Raw genomic sequence first — 13,761 nt, 5'->3', positions numbered from 1 at the left:
CTCCTGCTTTACTATCAAGCATCTATTCTGGAAAAGTCTGTCTGGAACAGGACCTTCAGCAGCGTCTACTTGGCACCCCGCCACCTCTTCAACCGATAGCCTCGTCATATTATTAAGTGTTTAAACCTGCGCTGAAAACCTGTTAATGCGGGAGCTTCTCCTGACAACATTTTCCAGGGTTTTGGTCAAACTAACTGGTTTCCGTAGTGTAGTGGTTATCACGTTCGCCTAACACGCGAAAGGTCCCCGGTTCGAGACCGGGCGGAAACATGGCGATAGTATTTGTGTTTAGCGCTCGTAGTTGAGAGCATAGACTGTATGAAAGTTAAACTCAAACTCTAGTTGTGAGAAGTTCTTAGAAGTGTCTGGGTGTCAACCTCCTTTCCTGATTTGCCTAGCGTTACTGAATCTTCTACGTGCACCTCTCCAGCATGGACTTCTGGGGTAACCGTCTCATCCTGGATCGTCTAGCATGCAATGCACGGTTCGTCGGCCATTGGCATGTCGTGGCGGGCTTTGGCCGCAGTCGTTACGACTTTACAATTGAGGCCTAGCGTGCTGGCATTGTTCACCGCTGTAGCAGATGGGCGAATGGATGTTTAGGATAATATGTTTCAAATATGTATGATATAACCACTTACATTCACACCTGACCACTCTGACGGGATTCTGATGGGTTGCCAGATTATCCGTATATGTGTTTCCGTAGTGTAGTGGTTATCACGTTCGCCTCACACGCGAAAGGTCCCCGGTTCGAAACCGGGCGGAAACAGCATTACTTTTTTGAGGTATACAAAGTTAATGTTTAAATTCTCCTGCTTTACTATCAAGAAGCTGTTCGTGAAGAGTCTATCTTGAACAGAACCTTCAGCAGCGTCTACTTGGCACCACGCCACCTCTTGAACCGATAGCCTCGTCATATTATTAAGTATTTAAACCAACGCGGAAAACCTGTTCATGCGGGTGCTTCTAATGACAATTTTTTCTAGGTTTTTTTTCAAACTCACAGGTTTCCGTAGTGTAGTGGTTATCACGTTCGCCTTACACGCGAAAGGTCCCCGGTTCAAGACCGGGCGGAAACAGCATTACTTACAAATATGATGTTTAAATTCTCCTGCTTTACTATCAGACCGGGCGGAAACATGGTGATAGTATTTGTGTTTAGCGCTCGTAGTTGAGAGCATAGACTGTATGAAAGTTAAACTCAAACTCTAGTTGTGAGAAGTTCTTAGAAGTGTCTGGGTGTCAACCTCCTTTCCTGATTTGCCTAGCGTTACTGAATCTTCTACGTGCACCTCTCCAGCATGGACTTCTGGGGTAACCGTCTCATCCTGGATCGTCTAGCATGCAATGCACGGTTCGTAGGCCATTGGCATGTCGTGGCGGGCTTTGGCCGCAGTCGTTACGACTTTACAATTGAGGCCTAGCGTGCTAGCATTGTTCACCGCTGTAGCAGATGGGCGAATGGATGTTTAGGATAATATGTTTCAAATATGTATGATTTAACCACTTACATTCACACCTGACCACTCTGACGGGATTCTGATGGGTTGCCAGATTATCCGTATATGTGTTTCCGTAGTGTAGTGGTTATCACGTTCGCCTCACACGCGAAAGGTCCCCGGTTCGAAACCGGGCGGAAACAGCATTACTTTTTTGAGGTATACAAAGTTAATGTTTAAATTCTCCTGCTTTACTATCAAGAAGCTGTTCGTGAAGAGTCTATCTTGAACAGAACCTTCAGCAGCGTCTACTTGGCACCACGCCACCTCTTGAACCGATAGCCTCGTCATATTATTAAGTATTTAAACCAACGCGGAAAACCTGTTCATGCGGGTGCTTCTAATGACAATTTTTTCTAGGTTTTTTTTCAAACTCACAGGTTTCCGTAGTGTAGTGGTTATCACGTTCGCCTTACACGCGAAAGGTCCCCGGTTCAATACCGGGCGGAAACAGCATTACTTACAAATTTAATGTTTAAATTCTCCTGCGTTACTATCAAGCATCTATTCTGGAAAAGTCTGTCTGGAACAGGACCTTCAGCAGTGACGACTGGGCACCACGTCACCTCTTAAACCGATAGCCTCATCATATTATTAAGTGTTTAAACCTGTGCTGAAAACCTGTTCATGCGGGAGCTTCCGATAACAAAATTATCTAGGGTTTTGCTCAATTAAACCGGTTTCCTTAGTATAGTGGTTATTACTTACGCCTGTAATGCAAAAGGTCACCGGTTCGAAACCGAGCGGAAACAGTTTCATTGTTTTGAGATATACAAAGTTAATGTTTAAATTCTCCTGCTTTACTATCAAGCAGCTATTCGGGAAAAGTCTATCTGGAACAGAACCTTCAGCAGCGTCTACTTGGCACCTCTTCAACCGATAGCCTCGTCATATTATTAAGTGTTTAAACCTGCGCTGAAAACCTGTTAATGCGGGAGCTTCTGCTGACAACATTTTCCAGGGTTTTGGTCAAACTAACTGGTTTCCGTAGTGTAGTGGTTATCACGTTCGCCTAACACGCGAAAGGTCCCCGGTTCGAGACCGGGCGGAAACATGGTGATAGTATTTGTGTTTAGCGCTCGTAGTTGAGAGCATAGACTGTATGAAAGTTAAACTCAAACTCTAGTTGTGAGAAGTTCTTAGAAGTGTCTGGGTGTCAACCTCCTTTCCTGATTTGCCTAGCGTTACTGAATCTTCTACGTGCACCTCTCCAGCATGGACTTCTGGGGTAACCGTCTCATCCTGGATCGTCTAGCATGCAATGCACGGTTCGTAGGCCATTGGCATGTCGTGGCGGGCTTTGGCCGCAGTCGTTACGACTTTACAATTGAGGCCTAGCGTGCTGGCATTGTTCACCGCTGTAGCAGATGGGCGAATGGATGTTTAGGATAATATGTTTCAAATATGTATGATATAACCACTTACATTCACACCTGACCACTCTGACGGGATTCTGATGGGTTGCCAGATTATTCGTATATGTGTTTCCGTAGTGTAGTGGTTATCACGTTCGCCTCACACGCGAAAGGTCCCCGGTTCGAAACCGGGCGGAAACAGCATTACTTTTTTGAGGTATACAAAGTTAATGTTTAAATTCTCCTGCTTTACTATCAAGAAGCTGTTCGTGAAGAGTCTATCTTGAACAGAACCTTCAGCAGCGTCTACTTGGCACCACGCCACCTCTTGAACCGATAGCCTCGTCATATTATTAAGTATTTAAACCAACGCGGAAAACCTGTTCATGCGGGTGCTTCTAATGACAATTTTTTCTAGGTTTTTTTTCAAACTCACAGGTTTCCGTAGTGTAGTGGTTATCACGTTCGCCTGACATGCAAAAGGTCACCGGTTCGAAACCGAGAGGAAACAGTTCCATTGTTTTGAGATATACAAAGTTAATGTTTAAATTCTCCTGCTTTACCATCAAGCAGCAGCGTCTACTTGGCACCCCGCCACCTCTTCAACCGATAGCCTCGTCATATTATTAAGTGTTTAAACCTGCGCTGAAAACCTGTTAATGCGGGAGCTTCTGCTGACAACATTTTCCAGGGTTTGGGTCAAACTAACTGGTTTCCGTAGTGTAGTGGTTATCACGTTCGCCTAACACGCGAAAGGTCCCCGGTTCGAGACCGGGCGGAAACATGGTGATAGTATTTGTGTTTAGCGCTCGTAGTTGAGAGCATAGACTGTATGAAAGTTAAACTCAAACTCTAGTTGTGAGAAGTTCTTAGAAGTGTCTGGGTGTCAACCTCCTTTCCTGATTTGCCTAGCGTTACTGAATCTTCTACGTGCACCTCTCCAGCATGGACTTCTGGGGTAACCGTCTCATCCTGGATCGTCTAGCATGCAATGCACGGTTCGTCGGCCATTGGCATGTCGTGGCGGGCTTTGGCCGCAGTCGTTACGACTTTACAATTGAGGCCTAGCGTGCTGGCATTGTTCACCGCTGTAGCAGATGGGCGAATGGATGTTTAGGATAATATGTTTCAAATATGTATGATATAACCACTTACATTCACACCTGACCACTCTGACGGGATTCTGATGGGTTGCCAGTTTATCTGTATATGTGTTTCCGTAGTGTAGTGGTTATCACGTTCGCCTCACACGCGAAAGGTCCCCGGTTCGAAACCGGGCGGAAACAGCATTACTTTTTTGAGGTATACAAAGTTAATGTTTAAATTCTCCTGCTTTACTATCAAGAAGCTGTTCGTGAAGAGTCTATCTTGAACAGAACCTTCAGCAGCGTCTACTTGGCACCACGCCACCTCTTGAACCGATAGCCTCGTCATATTATTAAGTATTTAAACCAACGCGGAAAACCTGTTCATGCGGGTGCTTCTAATGACAATTTTTTCTAGGTTTTTTTTCAAACTCACAGGTTTCCGTAGTGTAGTGGTTATCACGTTCGCCTTACACGCGAAAGGTCCCCGGTTCAAGACCGGGCGGAAACAGCATTACTTACAAATGTAATGTTTAAATTCTCCTGCTTTACTATCAGACCGGGCGGAAACATGGTGATAGTATTTGTGTTTAGCGCTCGTAGTTGAGAGCATAGACTGTATGAAAGTTAAACTCAAACTCTAGTTGTGAGAAGTTCTTAGAAGTGTCTGGGTGTCAACCTCCTTTCCTGATTTGCCTAGCGTTACTGAATCTTCTACGTGCACCTCTCCAGCATGGACTTCTGGGGTAACCGTCTCATCCTGGATCGTCTAGCATGCAATGCACGGTTCGTAGGCCATTGGCATGTCGTGGCGGGCTTTGGCCGCAGTCGTTACGACTTTACAATTGAGGCCTAGCGTGCTAGCATTGTTCACCGCTGTAGCAGATGGGCGAATGGATGTTTAGGATAATATGTTTCAAATATGTATGATATAACCACTTACATTCACACCTGACCACTCTGACGGGATTCTGATGGGTTGCCAGATTATCCGTATATGTGTTTCCGTAGTGTAGTGGTTATCACGTTCGCCTCACACGCGAAAGGTCCCCGGTTCGAAACCGGGTGGAAACAGCATTACTTTTTTGAGGTATACAAAGTTAATGTTTAAATTCTCCTGCTTTACTATCAAGAAGCTGTTCGTGAAGAGTCTATCTTGAACAGAACCTTCAGCAGCGTCTACTTGGCACCACGCCACCTCTTGAACCGATAGCCTCGTCATATTATTAAGTATTTAAACCAACGCGGAAAACCTGTTCATGCGGGTGCTTCTAATGACAATTTTTTCTAGGTTTTTTTTCAAACTCACAGGTTTCCGTAGTGTAGTTGTTATCACGTTCGCCTTACACGCGAAAGGTCCCCGGTTCAAGACCGGGCGGAAACAGCATTACTTACAAATTTAATGTTTAAATTCTCCTGCTTTACTATCAAGCATCTATTCTGGAAAAGTCTGACTTGGCACCCCGCCACCTCTTCAACCGATAGCCTCGTCATATTATTAAGTGTTTAAACCTGCCCTGAAAACCTGTTAATGCGGGAGCTTCTGCTGACAACATTTTCCAGGGTTTTGGTCAAACTAACTGGATTCCGTAGTGTAGTGGTTATCACGTTCGCCTAACACGCGAAAGGTCCCCGGTTCGAGACAGGGCGGAAACATGGTGATAGTATTTGTGTTTAGCGCTCGTAGTTGAGAGCATAGACTGTATGAAAGTTAAACTCAAACTCTAGTTGTGAGAAGTTCTTAGAAGTGTCTGGGTGTCAACCTCCTTTCCTGATTTGCCTAGCGTTACTGAATCTTCTACGTGCACCTCTCCAGCATGGACTTCTGGGGTAACCGTCTCATCCTGGATCGTCTAGCATGCAATGCACGGTTCGTAGGCCATTGGCATGTCGTGGCGGGCTTTGGCCGCAGTCGTTACGACTTTACAATTGAGGCCTAGCGTGCTAGCATTGTTCACCGCTGTAGCAGATGGGCGAATGGATGTTTAGGATAATATGTTTCAAATATGTATGATATAACCACTTACATTCACACCTGACCACTCTGACGGGATTCTGATGGGTTGCCAGATTATCCGTATATGTGTTTCCGTAGTGTATTGGTTATCACGTTCGCCTCACACGCGAAAGGTCCCCGGTTCGAAACCGGGCGGAAACAGCATTACTTTTTTGAGGTATACAAAGTTAATGTTTAAATTCTCCTGCTTTACTATCAAGAAGCTGTTCGTGAAGAGTCTATCTTGAACAGAACCTTCAGCAGCGTCTACTTGGCACCACGCCACCTCTTGAACCGATAGCCTCGTCATATTATTAAGTATTTAAACCAACGCGGAAAACCTGTTCATGCGGGTGCTTCTAATGACAATTTTTTCTAGGTTTTTTTTCAAACTCACAGGTTTCCGTAGTGTAGTGGTTATCACGTTCGCCTTACACGCGAAAGGTCCCCGGTTCAATACCGGGCGGAAACAGCATTACTTACAAATTTAATGTTTAAATTCTCCTGCGTTACTATCAAGCATCTATTCTGGAAAAGTCTGTCTGGAACAGGACCTTCAGCAGTGACGACTGGGCACCACGTCACCTCTTAAACCGATAGCCTCATCATATTATTAAGTGTTTAAACCTGTGCTGAAAACCTGTTCATGCGGGAGCTTCCGATAACAAAATTATCTAGGGTTTTGCTCAATTAAACCGGTTTCCTTAGTATAGTGGTTATTACGTACGCCTGACATGCAAAAGGTCACCGGTTCGAAACCGAGCGGAAACACTGTCATTGTTTTGAGATATACAAAGTTAATGTTTAAATTCTCCTGCTTTACTATCAAGCAGCTATTCGGGAAAAGTCTATCTGGAACAGAACCTTCAGCAGCGTCTACTTGGCACCCCGTCACCTCTTCAACCGATAGCCTCGTCATATTATTAAGTGTTTAAACCTGCGCTGAAAACCTGTTAATGCGGGAGCTTCTGCTGACAACATTTTCCAGGGTTTTGGCCAAACTAACTGGTTTCCGTAGTGTAGTGGTTATCACGTTCGCCTAACACGCGAAAGGTCCCCGGTTCGAGACCGGGCGGAAACATGGTGATAGTATTTGTGTTTAGCGCTCGTAGTTGAGAGCATAGACTGTATGAAAGTTAAACTCAAACTCTAGTTGTGAGAAGTTCTTAGAAGTGTCTGGGTGTCAACCTCCTTTCCTGATTTGCCTAGCGTTACTGAATCTTCTACGTGCACCTCTCCAGCATGGACTTCTGGGGTAACCGTCTCATCCTGGATCGTCTAGCATGCAATGCACGGTTCGTAGGCCATTGGCATGTCGTGGCGGGCTTTGGCCGCAGTCGTTACGACTTTACAATTGAGGCCTAGCGTGCTGGCATTGTTCACCGCTGTAGCAGATGGGCGAATGGATGTTTAGGATAATATGTTTCAAATATGTATGATATAACCACTTACATTCACACCTGACCACTCTGACGGGATTCTGATGGGTTGCCAGATTATTCGTATATGTGTTTCCGTAGTGTAGTGGTTATCACGTTCGCCTCACACGCGAAAGGTCCCCGGTTCGAAACCGGGCGGAAACAGCATTACTTTTTTGAGGTATACAAAGTTAATGTTTAAATTCTCCTGCTTTACTATCAAGAAGCTGTTCGTGAAGAGTCTATCTTGAACAGAACCTTCAGCAGCGTCTACTTGGCACCACGCCACCTCTTGAACCGATAGCCTCGTCATATTATTAAGTATTTAAACCAACGCGGAAAACCTGTTCATGCGGGTGCTTCTAATGACAATTTTTTCTAGGTTTTTTTTCAAACTCACAGGTTTCCGTAGTGTAGTGGTTATCACGTTCGCCTTACACGCGAAAGGTCCCCGGTTCAAGACCGGGCGGAAACAGCATTACTTACAAATGTAATGTTTAAATTCTCCTGCTTTACTATCAGACCGGGCGGAAACATGGTGATAGTATTTGTGTTTAGCGCTCGTAGTTGAGAGCATAGACTGTATGAAAGTTAAACTCAAACTCTAGTTGTGAGAAGTTCTTAGAAGTGTCTGGGTGTCAACCTCCTTTCCTGATTTGCCTAGCGTTACTGAATCTTCTACGTGCACCTCTCCAGCATGGACTTCTGGGGTAACCGTCTCATCCTGGATCGTCTAGCATGCAATGCACGGTTCGTAGGCCATTGGCATGTCGTGGCGGGCATTGGCCGCAGTCGTTACGACTTTACAATTGAGGCCTAGCGTGCTAGCATTGTTCACCGCTGTAGCAGATGGGCGAATGGATGTTTAGGATAATATGTTTCAAATATGTATGATATAACCACTTACATTCACACCTGACCACTCTGACGGGATTCTGATGGGTTGCCAGATTATCCGTATATGTGTTTCCGTAGTGTAGTGGTTATCACGTTCGCCTCACACGCGAAAGGTCCCCGGTTCGAAACCGGGCGGAAACAGCATTACTTTTTTGAGGTATACAAAGTTAATGTTTAAATTCTCCTGCTTTACTATCAAGAAGCTGTTCGTGAAGAGTCTATCTTGAACAGAACCTTCAGCAGCGTCTACTTGGCACCACGCCACCTCTTGAACCGATAGCCTTGTCATATTATTAAGTATTTAAACCAACGCGGAAAACCTGTTCATGCGGGTGCTTCTAATGACAATTTTTTCTAGGTTTTTTTTCAAACTCACAGGTTTCCGTAGTGTAGTGGTTATCACGTTCGCCTTACACGCGAAAGGTCCCCGGTTCAATACCGGGCGGAAACAGCATTACTTACAAATTTAATGTTTAAATTCTCCTGCGTTACTATCAAGCATCTATTCTGGAAAAGTCCGTCTGGAACAGGACCTTCAGCAGTGACGACTGGGCACCACGTCACCTCTTAAACCGATAGCCTCATCATATTATTAAGTGTTTAAACCTGTGCTGAAAACCTGTTCATGCGGGAGCTTCCGATAACAAAATTATCTAGGGTTTTGCTCAATTAAACCGGTTTCCTTAGTATAGTGGTTATTACGTACGCCTGACATGCAAAAGGTCACCGGTTCGAAACCGAGCGGAAACAGTTTCATTGTTTTGAGATATACAAAGTTAATGTTTAAATTCTCCTGCTTTACTATCAAGCATCTATTCTGGAAAAGTCTGTCTGGAACAGGACCTTCAGCAGCGTCTACTTGGCACCCCGCCACCTCTTCAACCGATAGCCTCGTCATATTATTAAGTGTTTAAACCTGCGCTGAAAACCTGTTAATGCGGGAGCTTCTGCTGACAACATTTTCCAGGGTTTTGGTCAAACTAACTGGTTTCCGTAGTGTAGTGGTTATCACGTTCGCCTAACACGCGAAAGGTCCCCGGTTCGAGACCGGGCGGAAACATGGTGATAGTATTTGTGTTTAGCGCTCGTAGTTGAGAGCATAGACTGTATGAAAGTTAAACTCAAACTCTAGTTGTGAGAAGTTCTTAGAAGTGTCTGGGTGTCAACCTCCTTTCCTGATTTGCCTAGCGTTACTGAATCTTCTACGTGCACCTCTCCAGCATGGACTTCTGGGGTAACCGTCTCATCCTGGATCGTCTAGCATGCAATGCACGGTTCGTAGGCCATTGGCATGTCGTGGCGGGCTTTGGCCGCAGTCGTTACGACTTTACAATTGAGGCCTAGCGTGCTGGCATTGTTCACCGCTGTAGCAGATGGGCAAATGGATGTTTAGGATAATATGTTTCAAATATGTATGATATAACCACTTACATTCACACCTGACCACTCTGACGGGATTCTGATGGGTTGCCAGATTATTCGTATATGTGTTTCCGTAGTGTAGTGGTTATCACGTTCGCCTCACACGCGAAAGGTCCCCGGTTCGAAACCGGGCGGAAACAGCATTACTTTTTTGAGGTATACAAAGTTAATGTTTAAATTCTCCTGCTTTACTATCAAGAAGCTGTTCGTGAAGAGTCTATCTTGAACAGAACCTTCAGCAGCGTCTACTTGGCACCACGCCACCTCTTGAACCGATAGCCTCGTCATATTATTAAGTATTTAAACCAACGCGGAAAACCTGTTCATGCGGGTGCTTCTAATGACAATTTTTTCTAGGTTTTTTTTCAAACTCACAGGTTTCCGTAGTGTAGTGGTTATCACGTTCGCCTTACACGCGAAAGGTCCCCGGTTCAAGACCGGGCGGAAACAGCATTACTTACAAATGTAATGTTTAAATTCTCCTGCTTTACTATCAGACCGGGCGGAAACATGGTGATAGTATTTGTGTTTAGCGCTCGTAGTTGAGAGCATAGACTGTATGAAAGTTAAACTCAAACTCTAGTTGTGAGAAGTTCTTAGAAGTGTCTGGGTGTCAACCTCCTTTCCTGATTTGCCTAGCGTTACTGAATCTTCTACGTGCACCTCTCCAGCATGGACTTCTGGGGTAACCGTCTCATCCTGGATCGTCTAGCATGCAATGCACGGTTCGTAGGCCATTGGCATGTCGTGGCGGGCTTTGGCCGCAGTCGTTACGACTTTACAATTGAGGCCTAGCGTGCTAGCATTGTTCACCGCTGTAGCAGATGGGCGAATGGATGTTTAGGATAATATGTTTCAAATATGTATGATATAACCACTTACATTCACACCTGACCACTCTGACGGGATTCTGATGGGTTGCCAGATTATCCGTATATGTGTTTCCGTAGTGTAGTGGTTATCACGTTCGCCTCACACGCGAAAGGTCCCCGGTTCGAAACCGGGCGGAAACAGCATTACTTTTTTGAGGTATACAAAGTTAATGTTTAAATTCTCCTGCTTTACTATCAAGAAGCTGTTCGTGAAGAGTCTATCTTGAACAGAACCTTCAGCAGCGTCTACTTGGCACCACGCCACCTCTTGAACCGATAGCCTCGTCATATTATTAAGTATTTAAACCAACGCGGAAAACCTGTTCATGCGGGTGCTTCTAATGACAATTTTTTCTAGGTTTTTTTTCAAACTCACAGGTTTCCGTAGTGTAGTGGTTATCACGTTCGCCTTACACGCGAAAGGTCCCCGGTTCAATACCGGGCGGAAACAGCATTACTTACAAATTTAATGTTTAAATTCTCCTGCGTTACTATCAAGCATCTATTCTGGAAAAGTCTGTCTGGAACAGGACCTTCAGCAGTGACGACTGGGCACCACGTCACCTCTTAAACCGATAGCCTCATCATATTATTAAGTGTTTAAACCTGTGCTGAAAACCTGTTCATGCGGGAGCTTCCGATAACAAAATTATCTAGGGTTTTGCTCAATTAAACCGGTTTCCTTAGTATAGTGGTTATTACGTACGCCTGACATGCAAAAGGTCACCGGTTCGAAACCGAGCGGAAACAGTTTCATTGTTTTGAGATATACAAAGTTAATGTTTAAATTCTCCTGCTTTACTATCAAGCAGCTATTCGGGAAAAGTCTATCTGGAACAGAACCTTCAGCAGCGTCTACTTGGCACCCCGTCACCTCTTCAACCGATAGCCTCGTCATATTATTAAGTGTTTAAACCTGCGCTGAAAACCTGTTAATGCGGGAGCTTCTGCTGACAACATTTTCCAGGGTTTTGGTCAAACTAACTGGTTTCCGTAGTGTAGTGGTTATCACGTTCGCCTAACACGCGAAAGGTCCCCGGTTCGAGACCGGGCGGAAACATGGTGATAGTATTTGTGTTTAGCGCTCGTAGTTGAGAGCATAGACTGTATGAAAGTTAAACTCAAACTCTAGTTGTGAGAAGTTCTTAGAAGTGTCTGGGTGTCAACCTCCTTTCCTGATTTGCCTAGCGTTACTGAATCTTCTACGTGCACCTCTCCAGCATGGACTTCTGGGGTAACCGTCTCATCCTGGATCGTCTAGCATGCAATGCACGGTTCGTAGGCCATTGGCATGTCGTGGCGGGCTTTGGCCGCAGTCGTTACGACTTTACAATTGAGGCCTAGCGTGCTGGCATTGTTCACCGCTGTAGCAGATGGGCGAATGGATGTTTAGGATAATATGTTTCAAATATGTATGATATAACCACTTACATTCACACCTGACCACTCTGACGGGATTCTGATGGGTTGCCAGATTATTCGTATATGTGTTTCCGTAGTGTAGTGGTTATCACGTTCGCCTCACACGCGAAAGGTCCCCGGTTCGAAACCGGGCGGAAACAGCATTACTTTTTTGAGGTATACAAAGTTAATGTTTAAATTCTCCTGCTTTACTATCAAGAAGCTGTTCGTGAAGAGTCTATCTTGAACAGAACCTTCAGCAGCGTCTACTTGGCACCACGCCACCTCTTGAACCGATAGCCTCGTCATATTATTAAGTATTTAAACCAACGCGGAAAACCTGTTCATGCGGGTGCTTCTAATGACAATTTTTTCTAGGTTTTTTTTCAAACTCACAGGTTTCCGTAGTGTAGTGGTTATCACGTTCGCCTTACACGCGAAAGGTCCCCGGTTCAAGACCGGGCGGAAACAGCATTACTTACAAATGTAATGTTTAAATTCTCCTGCTTTACTATCAGACCGGGCGGAAACATGGTGATAGTATTTGTGTTTAGCGCTCGTAGTTGAGAGCATAGACTGTATGAAAGTTAAACTCAAACTCTAGTTGTGAGAAGTTCTTAGAAGTGTCTGGGTGTCAACCTCCTTTCCTGATTTGCCTAGCGTTACTGAATCTTCTACGTGCACCTCTCCAGCATGGACTTCTGGGGTAACCGTCTCATCCTGGATCGTCTAGCATGCAATGCACGGTTCGTAGGCCATTGGCATGTCGTGGCGGGCATTGGCCGCAGTCGTTACGACTTTACAATTGAGGCCTAGCGTGCTAGCATTGTTCACCGCTGTAGCAGATGGGCGAATGGATGTTTAGGATAATATGTTTCAAATATGTATGATATAACCACTTACATTCACACCTGACCACTCTGACGGGATTCTGATGGGTTGCCAGATTATCCGTATATGTGTTTCCGTAGTGTAGTGGTTATCACGTTCGCCTCACACGCGAAAGGTCCCCGGTTCGAAACCGGGCGGAAACAGCATTACTTTTTTGAGGTATACAAAGTTAATGTTTAAATTCTCCTGCTTTACTATCAAGAAGCTGTTCGTGAAGAGTCTATCTTGAACAGAACCTTCAGCAGCGTCTACTTGGCACCACGCCACCTCTTGAACCGATAGCCTTGTCATATTATTAAGTATTTAAACCAACGCGGAAAACCTGTTCATGCGGGTGCTTCTAATGACAATTTTTTCTAGGTTTTTTTTCAAACTCACAGGTTTCCGTAGTGTAGTGGTTATCACGTTCGCCTTACACGCGAAAGGTCCCCGGTTCAATACCGGGCGGAAACAGCATTACTTACAAATTTAATGTTTAAATTCTCCTGCGTTACTATCAAGCATCTATTCTGGAAAAGTCCGTCTGGAACAGGACCTTCAGCAGTGACGACTGGGCACCACGTCACCTCTTAAACCGATAGCCTCATCATATTATTAAGTGTTTAAACCTGTGCTGAAAACCTGTTCATGCGGGAGCTTCCGATAACAAAATTATCTAGGGTTTTGCTCAATTAAACCGGTTTCCTTAGTATAGTGGTTATTACGTACGCCTGACATGCAAAAGGTCACCGGTTCGAAACCGAGCGGAAACAGTTTCATTGTTTTGAGATATACAAAGTTAATGTTTAAATTCTCCTGCTTTACTATCAAGCATCTATTCTGGAAAAGTCTGTCTGGAACAGGACCTTCAGCAGCGTCTACTTGGCACCCCGCCACCTCTTCAACCGATAGCCTCGTCATATTATTAAGTGTTTAAACCTGC

At 44.8% G+C, this 13,761-nt stretch overlaps 26 non-coding genes across 26 annotated transcripts; all 26 read left to right on the top strand.

Moving 5' to 3' along the window:
* Positions 1-197: 197 nt before the first annotated feature.
* Positions 198-270, top strand: trnav-aac (transfer RNA valine (anticodon AAC)). Its single transcript has one exon. It is a non-coding gene; the product is annotated as a tRNA-Val (tRNA).
* A 429-nt stretch (positions 271-699) lies between these two features.
* Positions 700-772, top strand: trnav-cac (transfer RNA valine (anticodon CAC)). The gene has a single exon. It is a non-coding gene; the product is annotated as a tRNA-Val (tRNA).
* A 237-nt stretch (positions 773-1,009) lies between these two features.
* Positions 1,010-1,082, top strand: trnav-uac (transfer RNA valine (anticodon UAC)). The gene has a single exon. It is a non-coding gene; the product is annotated as a tRNA-Val (tRNA).
* A 490-nt stretch (positions 1,083-1,572) lies between these two features.
* On the top strand, positions 1,573-1,645 carry trnav-cac (transfer RNA valine (anticodon CAC)). The gene has a single exon. It is a non-coding gene; the product is annotated as a tRNA-Val (tRNA).
* Positions 1,646-1,882: 237 nt separating this feature from the next.
* trnav-uac (transfer RNA valine (anticodon UAC)) lies at positions 1,883-1,955 on the top strand. Its single transcript has one exon. It is a non-coding gene; the product is annotated as a tRNA-Val (tRNA).
* Positions 1,956-2,483: 528 nt separating this feature from the next.
* trnav-aac (transfer RNA valine (anticodon AAC)) lies at positions 2,484-2,556 on the top strand. Its single transcript has one exon. It is a non-coding gene; the product is annotated as a tRNA-Val (tRNA).
* A 429-nt stretch (positions 2,557-2,985) lies between these two features.
* Positions 2,986-3,058, top strand: trnav-cac (transfer RNA valine (anticodon CAC)). The gene has a single exon. It is a non-coding gene; the product is annotated as a tRNA-Val (tRNA).
* A 510-nt stretch (positions 3,059-3,568) lies between these two features.
* trnav-aac (transfer RNA valine (anticodon AAC)) lies at positions 3,569-3,641 on the top strand. Its single transcript has one exon. It is a non-coding gene; the product is annotated as a tRNA-Val (tRNA).
* Positions 3,642-4,070: 429 nt separating this feature from the next.
* trnav-cac (transfer RNA valine (anticodon CAC)) lies at positions 4,071-4,143 on the top strand. Its single transcript has one exon. It is a non-coding gene; the product is annotated as a tRNA-Val (tRNA).
* Positions 4,144-4,380: 237 nt separating this feature from the next.
* trnav-uac (transfer RNA valine (anticodon UAC)) lies at positions 4,381-4,453 on the top strand. Its single transcript has one exon. It is a non-coding gene; the product is annotated as a tRNA-Val (tRNA).
* A 1,884-nt stretch (positions 4,454-6,337) lies between these two features.
* trnav-uac (transfer RNA valine (anticodon UAC)) lies at positions 6,338-6,410 on the top strand. The gene has a single exon. It is a non-coding gene; the product is annotated as a tRNA-Val (tRNA).
* A 536-nt stretch (positions 6,411-6,946) lies between these two features.
* Positions 6,947-7,019, top strand: trnav-aac (transfer RNA valine (anticodon AAC)). The gene has a single exon. It is a non-coding gene; the product is annotated as a tRNA-Val (tRNA).
* Positions 7,020-7,448: 429 nt separating this feature from the next.
* trnav-cac (transfer RNA valine (anticodon CAC)) lies at positions 7,449-7,521 on the top strand. The gene has a single exon. It is a non-coding gene; the product is annotated as a tRNA-Val (tRNA).
* A 237-nt stretch (positions 7,522-7,758) lies between these two features.
* trnav-uac (transfer RNA valine (anticodon UAC)) lies at positions 7,759-7,831 on the top strand. Its single transcript has one exon. It is a non-coding gene; the product is annotated as a tRNA-Val (tRNA).
* Positions 7,832-8,321: 490 nt separating this feature from the next.
* On the top strand, positions 8,322-8,394 carry trnav-cac (transfer RNA valine (anticodon CAC)). The gene has a single exon. It is a non-coding gene; the product is annotated as a tRNA-Val (tRNA).
* Positions 8,395-8,631: 237 nt separating this feature from the next.
* trnav-uac (transfer RNA valine (anticodon UAC)) lies at positions 8,632-8,704 on the top strand. Its single transcript has one exon. It is a non-coding gene; the product is annotated as a tRNA-Val (tRNA).
* A 536-nt stretch (positions 8,705-9,240) lies between these two features.
* On the top strand, positions 9,241-9,313 carry trnav-aac (transfer RNA valine (anticodon AAC)). Its single transcript has one exon. It is a non-coding gene; the product is annotated as a tRNA-Val (tRNA).
* A 429-nt stretch (positions 9,314-9,742) lies between these two features.
* trnav-cac (transfer RNA valine (anticodon CAC)) lies at positions 9,743-9,815 on the top strand. The gene has a single exon. It is a non-coding gene; the product is annotated as a tRNA-Val (tRNA).
* Positions 9,816-10,052: 237 nt separating this feature from the next.
* Positions 10,053-10,125, top strand: trnav-uac (transfer RNA valine (anticodon UAC)). Its single transcript has one exon. It is a non-coding gene; the product is annotated as a tRNA-Val (tRNA).
* Positions 10,126-10,615: 490 nt separating this feature from the next.
* trnav-cac (transfer RNA valine (anticodon CAC)) lies at positions 10,616-10,688 on the top strand. Its single transcript has one exon. It is a non-coding gene; the product is annotated as a tRNA-Val (tRNA).
* A 237-nt stretch (positions 10,689-10,925) lies between these two features.
* trnav-uac (transfer RNA valine (anticodon UAC)) lies at positions 10,926-10,998 on the top strand. Its single transcript has one exon. It is a non-coding gene; the product is annotated as a tRNA-Val (tRNA).
* A 536-nt stretch (positions 10,999-11,534) lies between these two features.
* trnav-aac (transfer RNA valine (anticodon AAC)) lies at positions 11,535-11,607 on the top strand. Its single transcript has one exon. It is a non-coding gene; the product is annotated as a tRNA-Val (tRNA).
* A 429-nt stretch (positions 11,608-12,036) lies between these two features.
* trnav-cac (transfer RNA valine (anticodon CAC)) lies at positions 12,037-12,109 on the top strand. Its single transcript has one exon. It is a non-coding gene; the product is annotated as a tRNA-Val (tRNA).
* A 237-nt stretch (positions 12,110-12,346) lies between these two features.
* Positions 12,347-12,419, top strand: trnav-uac (transfer RNA valine (anticodon UAC)). Its single transcript has one exon. It is a non-coding gene; the product is annotated as a tRNA-Val (tRNA).
* A 490-nt stretch (positions 12,420-12,909) lies between these two features.
* trnav-cac (transfer RNA valine (anticodon CAC)) lies at positions 12,910-12,982 on the top strand. Its single transcript has one exon. It is a non-coding gene; the product is annotated as a tRNA-Val (tRNA).
* A 237-nt stretch (positions 12,983-13,219) lies between these two features.
* trnav-uac (transfer RNA valine (anticodon UAC)) lies at positions 13,220-13,292 on the top strand. Its single transcript has one exon. It is a non-coding gene; the product is annotated as a tRNA-Val (tRNA).
* The last annotated feature ends 469 nt before the right edge of the window (positions 13,293-13,761 follow it).

This window comes from Gadus macrocephalus, chromosome 6, assembly GCF_031168955.1.
Source record: "Gadus macrocephalus chromosome 6, ASM3116895v1".
Classification (NCBI taxonomy): Eukaryota; Metazoa; Chordata; class Actinopteri; order Gadiformes; family Gadidae; genus Gadus; species Gadus macrocephalus.
The sequence above is the reverse complement of the archived record's forward strand: the minus strand, read 5'-3'. Positions and strand labels throughout refer to the sequence as shown.